Here is a 14,779-nt window from a genome sequence, read left to right as displayed (position 1 = left end):
CCGAGCCCCTTCTGACGTTTTTCCATATCAAAAAGAATTGCTTTCACTGGCATAATTTTCCTTCATGACTAAGGACAGGCCTAGCACTGGGCAGGCTGAATAGCAGGTTTGAATGGCAAGGACACACTGCCAGAACTGTGTTCGTCCTGAGCTCAGGCTGTGGCTCCTGTGCTCCCAGGCACAAACACGCTGGAGCAAACACTGTGTGCACATGAGCAGCAGCCGCTCGCTTTCCCCTTCCCTGACCTCAGGCACTGCCAGTGCAGCCCCAGCAGGATCCCTTCTCCCCTTTGCTTGGTGATCCTGCCTGAACAGCGGTGAAGGAAGCAATTTTCTTTGCAGCCTCAAAATGAAATGGTATTTCACTGCTGCAAAACTACACTAAGACTTGAGGCTTGTGAGATGAGTTTCAGGAAGTGAGTTACAGGAAGCAACCTAATTTAAAAACCCTTTTTGCACTACAGAATATTGCCAAACAATATGCAATTAAGAGAGTGAGATGTTTCCAAATAGTTTTTCTTCAATAAGTTAAAAAATTAAGACCGCATACCGAGTATTTAGATAGTGATATCTTCAAGACTATGAAGAGATAGAAAGGTAGGTGAAAAAGGAAAGAACATAGTTGATGCAAGAAATCACTATATTATTAGAATATTATTAGGATAATATAGTTGTTCATTTATGGGGTTTGGATAGACTCATTATTATTTAAATACATATGCATTAGCATATACATAGCTATATTCTAATACAGAGCTTTTTGCTTGCCAAACCCTCGTTTTTCACTGCAAGATAAAATTACAACATAGTTGTTGGGATTCATCTGACACAATTTTACCTTCTAAAGTATTAATTATCAACTTTAAGTTATTCACCAAGGTGCCCTTTTGTGACTGGCAGAAGGAAAAAGATACCCCTTGAGTTATTGGTATCATAGCCTCACAAATGGCATCAGAAGAAATTATTTGCCCTATAAACATGCTTCTTTCTCTCCACTGCGTATCAAAAAAGCTCACAAAGTCTTTTGTATTTGATGTGATTTTTAAGAAATTGAAGTTAATTAGTTGTAGATATCCCCACCAATGCAGGTTAGAAATTTATATGGATATTAATGGCTAGAGTCAGTGTTTCATCAAAGCAACAAATAATCATAAACTTCTTTGTAGCACATTTTTAATGCAGTGCTGCCAGCTATTGTGAAGAAGACAGGATGAGGAATAGTTAGAAGGTGCATGAGAGCCCTGAAAGAAATCCTATGCTAATTTCAAGAGCTATTGATGTATCCGATGTTTGTAACATGTGATATTGAACCAATACTCCAGCAGGATTTTCAAGCAAGAGGGAGATAATCAGAAAATCATTAGTGAAGAAGGGTCAATGAACCCTTTGTTTTTTGCATCAAAATGTCCTGTAGTACTTGGGACAGCCTTGCCATACTCCTCACTAGGAAGTCATTATATGACAGCTGTATCCAGCTTAAAGTGTTGGTTAGAAAAATTTGGTTGCTTAGAAAGTCATACCTTTTGGTTAGAAAACAGACTGTGTGTGCCAGAGGGCTAAACTGGATGTTTCCACTGCTTTGCTGAAGGAAGAGCTGGGATGTGGGAAGTTGTCAGAATCCTAGCTGGAAGCAGCCCAGCTGTGCTCAGTTTCCCTTTCCCCCTGGAAGTCCCAGAAGCAGCAAGCCTGGGCTGCTAGTGCATATCCTTGTCCCTTTCTGTTCCATACTCCTGCCCACTCTTCTTCTCCTGTCCTTGACGGGAATGTCTAGCTCTTGCCCTGATTCACTTCAATTCCAGTCTTGGAATGGAAAAAATCAGCTTTGCTTGCACAACTGAGATCTCACAATCTGTCCCTCATTATTAAATGCTGGCAGACTTGAAAGTGTGCATGCACAACATGGGGAGGTGAGCCTTTGACATGGGGAGCTCTCTGAAAGAGGTTGAAAAACTCTTTCAGACAGAAACAGTGGTTTGGTTTCAAATTGATGCACTCTACATTGAAATGTCAGGGTTTTTTTTGCTGTTCTGTAATTTCCACTAACCTGTTTCAAAATCTCAAACAAAATTATGTTTAGACTCAAAATATCCATCAATTAATAATAATCATATTTATAATCTCTTGTTCTGTTATAATTAGTAATTTCATTGCTTTCTTAAAAATATGAAAAATACAGTAACAGAATATTTAAAGTAGAAATATTAATGTTTCAAAGTTTCTATTTTTTCCTGAATCTGTTCAAAACTTCCTGGAGAAAATACAAGATTATTCTTCAAGCAGAAACATTCCTCAACAAAATTTTCTTTTAAAAGGCTCTTGATGAGATGTATTTGGATTTCTGAGCAACTATTGCCTTAAATCATTTCATCACTGAGTTCTGTAAAAAGGAACCTCACTTGGTGGAAAATAAGTAACATCCAAGCAGCCTCATCTGGAAGAGTATTAGCAGTAGCAGAGATCTGCAAGGTTTTCATTTGCTTAACAGAATGCCTTCAAAGTTTGTAAAGTAGTAATATTTCCTGCTTCAGAAGGAATAAGGGTAAAAAAAATAGCTTATAATTCAGATTCAAGGAAGAGTATGAAAAAATTGCTTACTTTCTTGCCAAATAAAATGTAGGACGAAATAAATGTTCTTAGGAGTTTAGTAGATATAGAGAGTGTGGTCAAACACTGGAATAGGCTTCCTAGAGAAGTGTTCAATGCCCAAACCCTTTCAGTGCCTTAAAGAGGCGTTTGGACAATGCCTTTAACATGTGTTAAACTTGGTCAGCCCTTGGTCAGTCTGATGAATCTGATGGATCAGACTACAGGATCATTGTAGGTCCCTTCCAACTCAAGTAGTTCTATTCTATTCTATTCTAGTCTAGTCTAGTCTAGTCTAGTCTAGTCTATTCTCTTCTCTAAGCAAAACAGTTCCTAACACACCCTTGGACTTTCAGGGACTTCAACTGTTTCAGGCATATGCAGATTTGGTATAATTAAAAAACAACAGTGTAATGAACTTTATGTAGGTATGCTCACCATTCTAACTGCACTGCACTTTTCAAAGAACACATCTGTGTGTACTAGATTTTGACAAACCATAGCTGTTACCTTATTGTCACCTGCCCTTTAAAACAATAACCAAGCTCCCCTAGATGGAGTAGAACAATGCTGAGCACATCAGGGAGTACCAGCTGTGCTATGAAAACAGTGGTTGATAATATACTGCACACCAAGAAGAAATATCTTGTGATTTCCCCATGTGTTATGAGTATGTAATTAGTTGAGCAGAGCACAGGAGTTTAGATGCAGGCATGGACAAGTGCAAAAGGTGGGCTAACAGAGTGAAAGAGAAAAAGGAAAGATGGACTATTGCTTAAACTCTTTGAAGGTTATCAGCACCACCAGGTATTAATGATCTGCCTTAAAAGCCCAAAGATAGAACCTGTGTGCCTCTGTAGTCACAGCACAAGAACTCTCTCCACAGCTAAAACTCCTTATTTACTCATCTGAATTGGGTGCTGGAAGACAAAGAAAGGAAAGTAATTTGAAAATTTTTACTTCAGTTCTCTGGTGTTCATGTGTTATCAATCCTTTGCATGAACCCAAGTTACAAATCAGAGCAGCACACTAACATTAACAGTGCTCTCTCAGTCCAGAACCAGACAGGCTTGGTTCTCAGCTTAATAGACTTATTTAAGAAAAAAACCTAAACAACAAAAACCCCAAACCTATATATGGAAAGAATGTGTTTCCATCACAAGACTAATAAAATATACAGTTTTGGCTTCCCTCCATCTAGTGGCAACCAGACAGAAATCTTCTCCCCTCCTTCCCCAAACTAGCAGTGTGTGAGCTATGGCTATAAGTTAGTTTTGCACGTGTGTGGCAGGGTTTGGGCTTTTTTATAGTCACTGAAGTCCAGGAGTTGCCAATTCATGGGTTTTGATGTGCTTGCCACTGACAGATCATGGTTGCCATTGCACCACACCCCTGGTGTGGAGCCTGGAATGGGAACTGCTCAAGAGGAGGCAGGAGGAGAAATTTCCCAATGTAGATGGAAGCAAAGATCTGCTGAATGCCTGTAAATGAGTCGTGTTGAGGTAGAAAGGTCTGAGAAAAATGCATTTGTAACTTCTGATGAAGGTTTCTTAAGCAATGGAAAGGCAACAGAGAAGGGGCAGTTTCATTCATCATCAAATGTGTCCTAGAGTCCTCAGTAAAAAATCTGGGCTCAAGCTTTCTTATTCTGGTGTGCTGGAAGCAGACTAGTTCTTACAAAGTCTTTTAGCTATTCACATGTCTGTCCTTGCTTGAAATTATTTTTCTCTGATGTTTTATCTGAGCTTGCAACACTTGGGATTCCATGTGAGTTTCTGAACAGGACAAAAGTCACAGGAAGGTAAGGCACCTCTCTGTCTGCATCCGGGTCCACGCTCATAAGCAAAGCATTCTCTCTGAGCATATCAGTTCTCACATGAACTTGCCCTAGTGTTAGGTTGGATTTTATATTGGATTTAGATATATTGAATGGTCTGTGCAAAATGTATCCAAATACAACACCTGAATTTTAGGAATGTTCAAATATCATCGAGATCCATAAGCTTTAATTAAAGTATAAAAATTAATTCTATGTGTGTGGGCACACACAGACACAGAGTACATATTTTAATACCTGTATATATACAATTACATATACATAATGCAACCGTTTCTTACATAACTTAGCAAAGGATCTGGGTCTCATTCTCCTGTATTGTGTATAATGGACAGTTTAAAAACAATCTTTCTGAGGTTCTTTGTGAAGGCAGATATAGAAAGTAATTTTACATGGCCTCTCTATCAATCAGGGTAAGAAAAAAAACAAATATAGTGAGATAATTTTTATGAAGCATAACTGAATCATGCCTCTGTTTTCATTAAAATCATATAGCAATTAGTAAGTGATGATCTGGTTTAGAAGAAGGAACATATTGTTTTTGTACACTGTGCTTTGTGTACTGCTTGGACTAAATTAAGACAAATAACCAAGACAATATTTTTCTTTGATATCAGTAAATATTGGCATCAAGAAACCTATTGCCCCATTATTTTTAATGGGAAGAATACACTCTAAACCTTTTTTTCATCAAGTTGAGGAGGTGATGTCATATGGTAAAGGCTGGATATTCCAAATAAATCACTAACAAGTCATTTTGGCTGAGCAGTATGTGTATCAGATATGCAACTGAACATGTCTGGAAGAAAATGCATTATTGTCATAAGACTTAGGAGTCAGAGCCTGATGAGTTTGTGTATCTTGCAAACAGTTACACAAGTAACCAGACATTTCCTGCACAACTCAACATTTTTAAGGGAATGTCCTAGACTTTATAGCAAATAACCTTGGATTACACGCTCAGACCCTGATTCAGCACCCACTGCTGAGTGTTTCACTCTCTTCCTGCAGGCCCTCGCACGGCATGTTTGTCAAATGTGCGTTGTAAAATCCACTGCAATATCCAAAGGGCGCCAGTGACTGAGCTTTAGGCATTAGTGTGTGTCAGACCTGCCTTCCCCAAGACGTGGCAGCAGCTTACAATTACAGGCCACCTTCTCTTCTTCTCTTAGTCTCTGATCCTGAGGGTCCCAAACGATTTAGAGCCCAGGGAACTGGACCCACCCCCCCAGCACCCAGAAGCTGCTCTGGTGCCCTGTGCTTGTTCTGCTCATTGCAGATGCCTGCCCCAGGTGGGGATTGCTCCAGCTCCACCCTCATGGCCACCAGCAGGGCTAGGCAGGCACTCTTTTGTCCTCTTCTGGGCTTCAGTCTCCACATGGGAAGCCATGGATGTGTAAGTGTCTGGCTATGGGTGTCTGGCTCCAAGGCAGATGTCCTGGAGGATGAATTAAGCTCCCCATGAGGAGTGTGCAGTAGATTTAACTGCCTCATAGGCAGTGTGGGCTATCCAAAGGTTATGAGGGTATCTACTAAAGCTCCTGCTAATTTGATCTGCCATAAATCCTTAAAGGTTTTATCAGCAGGAGGAATCCGAAAATAAGCTCATTACTCTTTCTCACCAATCGACTGTGATCTTTTTCCCTAATTTCACGACCTAACCTTATGAATTGACAAAAAACAGAGTATCAGTGGACAAATTAGACCTCTTCCTGATCACAATGTAGCAGAAGAGGAGCTATGCCAGTATAAGCTTGGTTTATACAAGACTCAATTTTTGCAGCAGGGTTACTGAGGATCCACCCTGCAGAGAATCAGAGCAGATGTGTAAAGTCTGCGTGGAAATAGGAGCCTTCCTTTCTGATCGATCTGCAGTGATACCTCAGGCATAGATTAGACCCCAGGAAGGGCATTTCTCATGCTATAAAGTCTGGAGGTGGGTGAATATTTTTACAATCAAAGTGAGGCTGGGGAAGAGAAAAAAATGAATAAAAAGAAAAAGCTGGCATGTCTCCAGGAAGCTCTGTTTTTCATTTCACCTGAACTGTTTAGAATTTTTACAACTGAAAATTGCTTCTTTCCATCTGTGAAGCATTTGTTTCTTGGAAAAGATGCACAAAGCCAAGACATGAAAGACATTTGAAATAAATAAATAAACTAATGCATTCTTTGGAGAATCCATGCTGTTTCCCTACTGCTCCCCATTTTCTTATGAAGACCTCTCCACAGATGGAGGGCAGCCGTGGTGTCCTCAGCAGTAATGAGTGAGGGAAAATAATTTCAGTAAGTAAATTACAGTAGCTCATATGCCTGCAGTGTTAATAGATTCTGTTTCTAAAGCATAGGCCACAAAGTAGTTTAGTGAGAGGAGGGCATCTTTCATATATGTGCATTCAAAAATGTTGCAATTTCCAAAGAATAGTTACCTAATAGAATCATCTGTGGGTAGTACTGCCTGGTGTAAATACTTTGTGCAGGAATGGCATGGAAGATGTCAAGTGAGGCTACAGCACACAATTCAGTGCTCTGTTCAGTGCCTCTGTTGACATTATGGTAGCTGAAGGATTGTTTTGTACAGCTCAGTAGAGAAAGAGATAAAACAAGCCATTTCTCTGGTCCTTCCCTAACATCCCAAAGTGTGTAAGCACCCAATAACAAAAATAAAATGGCAGTGGTGGCTATTGCCAGGTTCATGACTCCTCCTGCTCCTGTATGACTACATCCCTCTTTAAAAGGCATCACAAAGAAAATTACCCAGAATATCTCAACAAAAACTATGGCAGGTAATTGAGGAATTTTCCTCTGCCCTTTAATCTGAAATGATTGCAGCATAGCAGAGAGAAGGATGTCTAAGTAAGGACAACACCAAGGGCAGATACTTGCTCAGAAAGAACTGAATTCTTTCAACTGACTTGGGCCAAAGGATGCTGGCTCATGCTGGCTGCAGGTTTTACCCTGTGCTTTTCTCCCTGGAAAGGAGTTGCCAAGTGTCCTTCCATATGCTCCTGGTAGTGAGAGAGTTCAATTAGAGACAGCTATCAAATTCTGCCTGCCCAGAAGCAGGGATCTGTGTTTGCTAAGGGTTTCACTGGATTCAGAATCAGAAAGCAAATGTTGCATTAGCAGGCAATAGAAAAAGTTATTGGGCTGTCGTCTCTCAAAGTGATTAATTATTTAATGTGACTAAAGCAATTGATTAATTAATTATTTAATAGAACTTCTAATTGTTGCTTAGCAACTATAAAAAAGTAGAAGGAGTTATTTTGGAATATTGCATACCATTCTACTGTCAGGTGTGTTGATTTGCAGCTAGGTGGTGGCACCAGCCTCCATGGTCGACCAAACTGGAGACCACATTTCCTTCATGATTTGTGTTGCTGGAGCTAGGGATTGTATTTGAAGAATGCAAGAGAGGAGCCAGGTCTGGTAAGGGCCTGAGGAATCCTTTTGTTATTCAGATTGAAAGCTTGGCTGGTTATGTTGAGAACAGAGAAGATTTGCTCCCTCCTCCTTAACTATCCTGGAGAACAGAAAACATGGATGAGATCTCCTTTGGAAGCTCATATATTGCTGAAAAATAGACTCAAGAGTAAATCTATTCTTCTTAAATCTTTTCTTTAGCTTACTGTAATTTTGGGTACACCAGATATCAAGCTTTGAGGAAGAAAAAAAAGAAGAGAAAACCCATAAAGGCCATGTGTTTGATCCCAGGCTCAGCAAGGTGTTGTTCCATAGATGAATTTGCAAACCTCGGCTGGTTCTATCACTCTGCTAAAGTGAGAGCTATCAGGGTCTCCTTAATGTGTTACACAAAAGGGCTGCAGCACACAAAGCCTGGAACACATCAGTGTACAGATCCCAAGAGGGTCCTGTGGAGTCTATTACTTTGATGAAGTGGTATTTAAAATTGCATTACCCAGCAGCTGTTTAACCCTCCAGATGTTGCCCCTGTGGAGTGTTTAATAGGACGTGAAGTGCTGGTAGGCTAGGCCATAACCTCATGTCATCCATTCAGCAGGTCACATCAGGTCTTACCATCTTCTACTAAATCAATACAGGATGACCTGACATAGCAACTTTCCTCATCTGCTGTTCTTTTTCCTCTTTATTTTTCCAATTCTGAGTAGAAAAATCGGAAGAAAACAAAACGAATCCAAAGGAATGGGAGAAAAGAAGGAGATCTGAAAGCAAACAAACTCCCAGAAACTTTTGTTAAAATCTCAGTTCGTGTTTTCCCCTTGTGTGCGCTGACAGCCCCGATCCAGCAGCTTGGTGCTGCCATCTGCTGTTGCTCCTGCCGCTCACGCTGCCCACGTTTTTGAGCAAAAATAAATCAGCATCATGAATAAATAAAAGGTAAATAAAAAGGGAAATAGGTAAAGAAGCCTAGAATGGGAAAATCTCAACCTTTAATTTTTGGCAGCATTTTCGAATCCTTGTGTAACATGTTAATAGTAATTCTTAGGGTCATCAAAAACATGAGGCGTGATCAACTCAACTTTTGGGAACATTTAGTCTGGAATTTCCTGTGGCTATTAGGTCGAGGACCTGATGCTCCACAGTGTTTTTCATGGTTTAGATATTTGGTGCCACAGGTATTTGTTTTACAGAGCTGGCTTCCAAAATCAATTAAAACCAATCAAGGAACAAACTTGTTTTGATTAGCACAGGGCACCTGTTAGATCACATTTGCAAAGATGAAACTTTCTGTCTGAAGGCTGGATACCCTCTGGGGCATCATCAGCTTTTAAGAACATTAACAAAATCTCTTTGTTCACTAGAAGGAATTCAGCTGGCATATGACTTGTCCCATCACCCCTCATTGGGCTGTCCGGTATCTAGCTGGGCTGTAGTTCTGCCACCATCTGGGTTAAAACACAGTACTGACAGGAATTTTGTTTTGGAGGTAGATATGCAAATGAGGAGTGAACTTTTATTGTGGGGGTTTCTTGCAGCACAAACAAATTGGAACTTTTTATAGAGTAAAAACATTTTACTGTTACTACACAGACCTCTATTTTTTCCTTTCATACTTTTTTTTTTTTTTTTTTTTTTAGGTGGAAACCTATTTAAACTTCTCAGCCAAATCTTTACCAAAGATTTCAACAGGGCCAAGATTTCAATCCTTGCTGGCCAGTGTTAGCACAAATGTGATGGCTGCTACTATGATTATATCTACGGAGAACTGGTACTTAGAGGAAATAACAGTTTACTGGCATCTCTTCTAGTGAAGTTTTTGAGATTCAAGTATCAAGAATGTAGACATGTATTGAGCTCACTGTGCCAGCACAAATAATCTCTTGACACATGACTGCAGCCGCAGAAATCAGTGCCAGCACGGCTCTCTCAGATTTGAAAGAATTGACCACTTCCTCTCACTGTTACAAAACCCTGTGTAGGAATGTAAAACAGATACTAGAGCACATGACAGCTCAGGAATGGATGTCTGTCACACCAAACCCTTGACAAATGTGTTTTTCATCACCTGGCTTCACCTTCTGTTATTCTAATAGCATCCTATGGAGTGGTATCCTATGGAGTGGTATCTTGGAAGTACTGTAGAATCTCCTTGCCTGATACAGATAGCAGGAGTAAAGCAGCATTTAGTGTGGCAGAGGTTTTCCACTGTAATCCATAAAGTTGGAGCTTGGGAATTTAACAAGAGTTGTGCTGTAAATTCTGTCTCTGAGGAATGGTCTTTCTTACCTTTGCAGATCCATCTCCTCCGTCACTTACCTCTTCCAAAAATGCAAGGCTTTGAGAGTCCTTTGGCTGCAAGAAGAACAAGTATCTTTGCATCCTCTCAGGAAGAAGTAGCTAGACTCAAAAGAAGCATTTTCTGTGTGTTCTTTAGTGAAAAGATGCAAACAAGGTGAGAGAGCAGACTGGTGCTTACAGAACAGCAGACATCATGCTCCAGGTGTGGTTAGTGCCAGTGGGACAGAATGGGCTCTGAGCCCAGGAACTTCCCAATCTTGGTAGGCACCCACCACTCCAGTTCTGAGACAGAAATTGTGCTGCCAAAGACTCAGTAGACCTAAACCCAAGTTATAAAATCCTACTAATACATCCACAAGTCATTTTAATCTCTTCCCTCTCCTCACTTCCCTCCTGTTCTTGTCAAGCCCAAATATCCACAGTTAAAGCAGGCATTTGGTATAATGCAAAATGTCAAGTGAATTGGCAACAGCATAAATCTGAAACGCAGATATTTGAAGATACATTTAGAGAGAGAAAACTGCTTTAATATATTTGAGTTGCAACTGGAACATGAGTGCATGTGGAAGAAACAGGACTTTCAACTCATCTTACCAGACTTCCAGACCTGGAGCCAGCTGTGCTGGCAATAGGGCAATAAGTGTCAGCCTGGGGCTGGAGCTCGTGTTCATGCCTCTGGGAGCAACAGGGAAATGAAAATCACCATGACTGTGCTGGTGTAGATGTAACTCGTGTGCCCTTGATCAGCGCTTCGCAGGGGAGCCAGAGAGAGCAGGCGTGGGGAGCAGGCAGCTGCAAGGGTGCATGGCAACTGTGGCCAAACAGTGCTCTCCCTTCCAGGCCAAGCACACTCCATTAACCAAAGTAACCAGAAACAGGTGATCTGGCCTTTGAAAATCAATAGTGTCACCATCCCCATGTCTTCCAGGGTACAAAGAGCATTTATAAAAACAGGTTTTACTGGATCATATTGCACAGTTCAGTTTACTTTTAAGTATCAAGGTCTTGTTTAAATGGTGCATATATAGCAATAACAATTAAAGAGAATTCAGTCATTACCAAATTTTAGTCTCATCTGACCTGAAAATTCTTATTCTAATACCTGCATTTCAGCTATAATTGTTGTCAAAATATCCTCTTCTGAACATAGAAGCTTCAAAAGATTTAAACTGCTATTGTGACTATCCTGTATACAATACAAAAAATATATTGTTACTGCAGAGGAAAATGACTTGTTACATGCTTCTCACATAGTATCTTTATTAAACATTTGGACAGATATGCATCCATTTATTATATAAGTAATCTATGGGTTCTTAGTTTGCAAATGCTGGTTGAAAGTTCACAAGAGCAGGCTTTTCTGTGAACTTTCTGTATTTGTAAGTTCAGTCACTGAAATAAATCCTGAGCCTATTGCCTGCTTAGCAGTACTTTGCACTGTACCCCAGTGGCTAAAGCTTGGAGCTCTGCATCTGAATATTTCAAAACCTCTGACCAGCTTGCTTGGAGTTTGTTTTTCTTCTTAAATAATGCAAGTTGTTCTGGAAAGAACATATAATTGCAATTATCTGATAGTCAAATCCTTAGTCACTAGCATACCAAGCTCCACTACCACTAATAGAGGTTTCACTGGAGCAAAGCTTATTGCAGCATTTTGTAGTTGTTAGAAAAAAAGTGTTCTTTGTGCGTGCTGTAGTTCAGAGCTGTAAGGTCTTTGTGAATGGTTACTCTCAAAGCGCTACAGAAGTTCCCCGGTTCAAGGTGGCTCCTGGCTCCTCGGAAAAAGGAATGTGGGCTTCCAGCCTGGGAGGAGAGAAATAAGTGAAAAAGGAGCATCCCTGGGCTAGGCAGGACAGGTCTGCTTAATGCAGTTCTGCAGCCTGGACAGTCAGTGCTGAGCTGGTTCAGAAGGAAGAAAGGTGAGTGCTGACCCCAGTAAACACAGTGAGCATCCATGAATCCAAGTCATCAATTGCAGGGAAAGCTCCTCCAGCCCTATTTGTCAGAGCAATAGGATTTTCAGATTATAAAACCAGGAGTCACTGTGTGGTCACCTAACCACATCATTTAGGACACAGGACATCCTTGAATTTGATCCAGTTTAAACTTGAGTAAATCTTTTAGATTAAAAAAAACCAACAACATCTATTCTCGATTTAAAAATTGCTAATGGTAGAAAAGCCACAATAACCTCTTGCAATCCACACCAGTAGCTAAGTATTTCCCTGGTGAAATGTGTAGCCTTTTCATCCTGCGTATTTGTCCAGCTCTAGCCACAAGATCTTTTTATATCTTTTCTTGCTAGATTGGAAGAGCATTAGTCCTGAAGTAAATACTTACCATCTACAACCAAAATCCTTAAACTTTTTCTTGGCATGCTTTAATGATTGCACACCTACCACTTCTATCCAAAGATGCTTTCAAGCCTTTTTGTTGGTCTCAGAACAATCTTTAAGAGTGCCTGAAGCAAACACTTACTTCAGAGCTCAACACACATACAGAGGAAACCAGGACTTCATGCCAAAAATGCGTATTCCCAGGGGTTACATTAGTTCCCAACCAGTTTTGTGCCTGGAGTTGACATCCAGATAATGCCCTGGACATGAACCAGCGTATCCAGTTTAAGCCCATTGAGCCCTGGTGAGGCGTTCTCCCCACAGCTCATACAGCCCCTACAACGTGTTTCTCTGCACCTGACTTCACCTTTCTACAGCAGATAAATAACAGTTGCTCAGTCATACAACTTCACATAACCAAACACTTCAACTTTGTGCTTCTAAAGTTCCTTCAGTCCTCATTTTAGATGGAGGAATCTGGAAATGTTCATAATCATTGTCATGTTTTCAGTGATGATTTTATGCTACTATTACTAATAGTAAAATTTGTACCATAATTTTTCAGGACACTGTCAGAAGCAAGGCTGGTCACTGCTGAACTGTTCAACTGCAGAAATATTAGCCAGTGTCATTGGTACTCTGCATACCTTCATTTTCCTGAAGTCACACATTATTATTCACGTCATGTCTAAGGTATTATATAAAGTTACTGTGCTGCATTTTCAGCTCAGAGAGGTCTCTCTCAAATAATGTAAGGAAGGGTAGCAAGTGCAAGTAATTTTCTGTGCTCCTGTCATGCTTTTCAGGTAAGAGCAGCAAGTTATTAATTAATCAGCTCCATGAACTAATTAAAATAATATATTCTGCATGTACCAATTCATATAACATATGTAGGTGAAATGAAAACCACAGCAAATATAAATAAAATTTTCATAAGAATTTAGGGACAGGCCATGAAAAGGACCCTGGGAGGAAAAGGGAAACAACTCTCTTTTGCCTTGCTTTATTCATAAAGATAAATTAACTTTCTTTCTGAAAATGGTTGATACTCAACCTTGGTTCTGCATGTCAGCTCCTCTTCTTTTCTTTCTTTGAAATGCTGAGCATCTTTTGATATGTTTGGTAAGTCTCTATTAATCCATTCCTATCAGAGTGCTAAAACGACACGTATCACGGAGGAAATGGTTGCATAGTTCTCCTTCCACATGGACCTCAGCAAAAATAACCAGCTGCAAACAAGCAGGGATGCATATTTTCCATGATTCATTCTGCAGAACCCACCATAGGCTGTGGGACTGTTGTACAGAATTTGAGCTTTCACAGAAAAAAAAATGCTACCAGGCGGCCTGATGGTGAGGGAAGTCTTCCCAAAAAGGAACTGAACATGAATCAAGTCAGGATGACTCAGATTGTTTTTGTGATTCTGCAGAGAGACAATCTGAGATAATAGCTGGGTTGTGTGAACTATTGCTATAATTTATTACAATAAATTTCAAAATACAATGACTTACTATTGTGAATTGTTTTTTTATTTTCTCTCTATATATCAAAAGCACTGTAATATCTAGATTTCTAGCCCCTCTATATGAATAAACACATATAAAAATATATATAGGAGTCCTCTGTATGCTTCATAGCAAATATGAAAATTATCATCTTAACAAACATAGCAACATCCCTTTTGTGTGCCCGGTGAAGTGCACTTTGATAAGAAGACAGTAATGCGTAGCAGGAAGATTGAGTTATGATGGGAGGTAGCCAGCCTTAGGACATCAAAGAATTTATAATTCTATCATTATATGTTGAAGCTTGGAGCTTATGACAGAGCTGTCTAGGTGGTGGGTAAAAAAAAAAGAATGACTGAACAAATAAGCCTAGGCCTTTGCTTAAATATATAAATTTGGTTTTTTGCTGCTTTGGATTCAAAGAAAGAAAGAAAAATGGTCTATTTGTGTTTCACAACAACAAGGATACTGTAGGCAGCACTAAGTATCAGTACAAGTAAAGGACATTTCTGCTGTTTGTGTGTTCTACATGCAGGTTAAGTAAATGGTTTTAATTTAACCAACCAGGTCCCATGACTCAAGGTGAGAAAAATTCTTCTTTAGTGCTGTTCTCCACCCTTTGCCAGAAAGCTGTTCCCAATTGAAACTATATTTATCTGTTATTTACCAGTTTAGTCAGCTGAGGACAAGTTGTTCTGAAAATGTTTGTTTAAATCGGCCAGCCAGGCATCAAGAAGAAAAAGGAGAGGAGTGGAAAGAAAAACCAATATGGAAACACAACTGAAATTCCAGGGAAAACC

General features: G+C 39.9%; 2 protein-coding genes across 2 annotated transcripts in view; both read right to left on the bottom strand.

Annotated features, from left to right (window-relative positions):
* The window catches only part of GREM2 (gremlin 2, DAN family BMP antagonist), a 60,992-nt gene extending 53,173 nt beyond the window's left edge, over positions 1-7,819 (bottom strand). The window contains exon 1 of the mRNA XM_077175552.1: positions 7,700-7,819. The gene's annotated coding sequence lies outside the window, so the exon portion shown is untranslated. The remainder of the gene's footprint in view (positions 1-7,699) is intronic.
* RGS7 (regulator of G protein signaling 7) overlaps positions 1-14,779 on the bottom strand; it is a 251,790-nt gene that overhangs the window by 9,269 nt on the left and 227,742 nt on the right. Inside the window, exon 17 of the transcript XR_013181404.1 lies at positions 7,700-11,941. The gene's annotated coding sequence lies outside the window, so the exon portion shown is untranslated. The remainder of the gene's footprint in view (positions 1-7,699; positions 11,942-14,779) is intronic.

The sequence above is a fragment of the Agelaius phoeniceus genome, chromosome 3, assembly GCF_051311805.1.
Source record: "Agelaius phoeniceus isolate bAgePho1 chromosome 3, bAgePho1.hap1, whole genome shotgun sequence".
In the NCBI taxonomy this organism is placed as follows: Eukaryota; Metazoa; Chordata; class Aves; order Passeriformes; family Icteridae; genus Agelaius; species Agelaius phoeniceus.
Note: the sequence above shows the minus strand (reverse complement) of the source record. Positions and strands in the feature narration are given on the sequence as shown.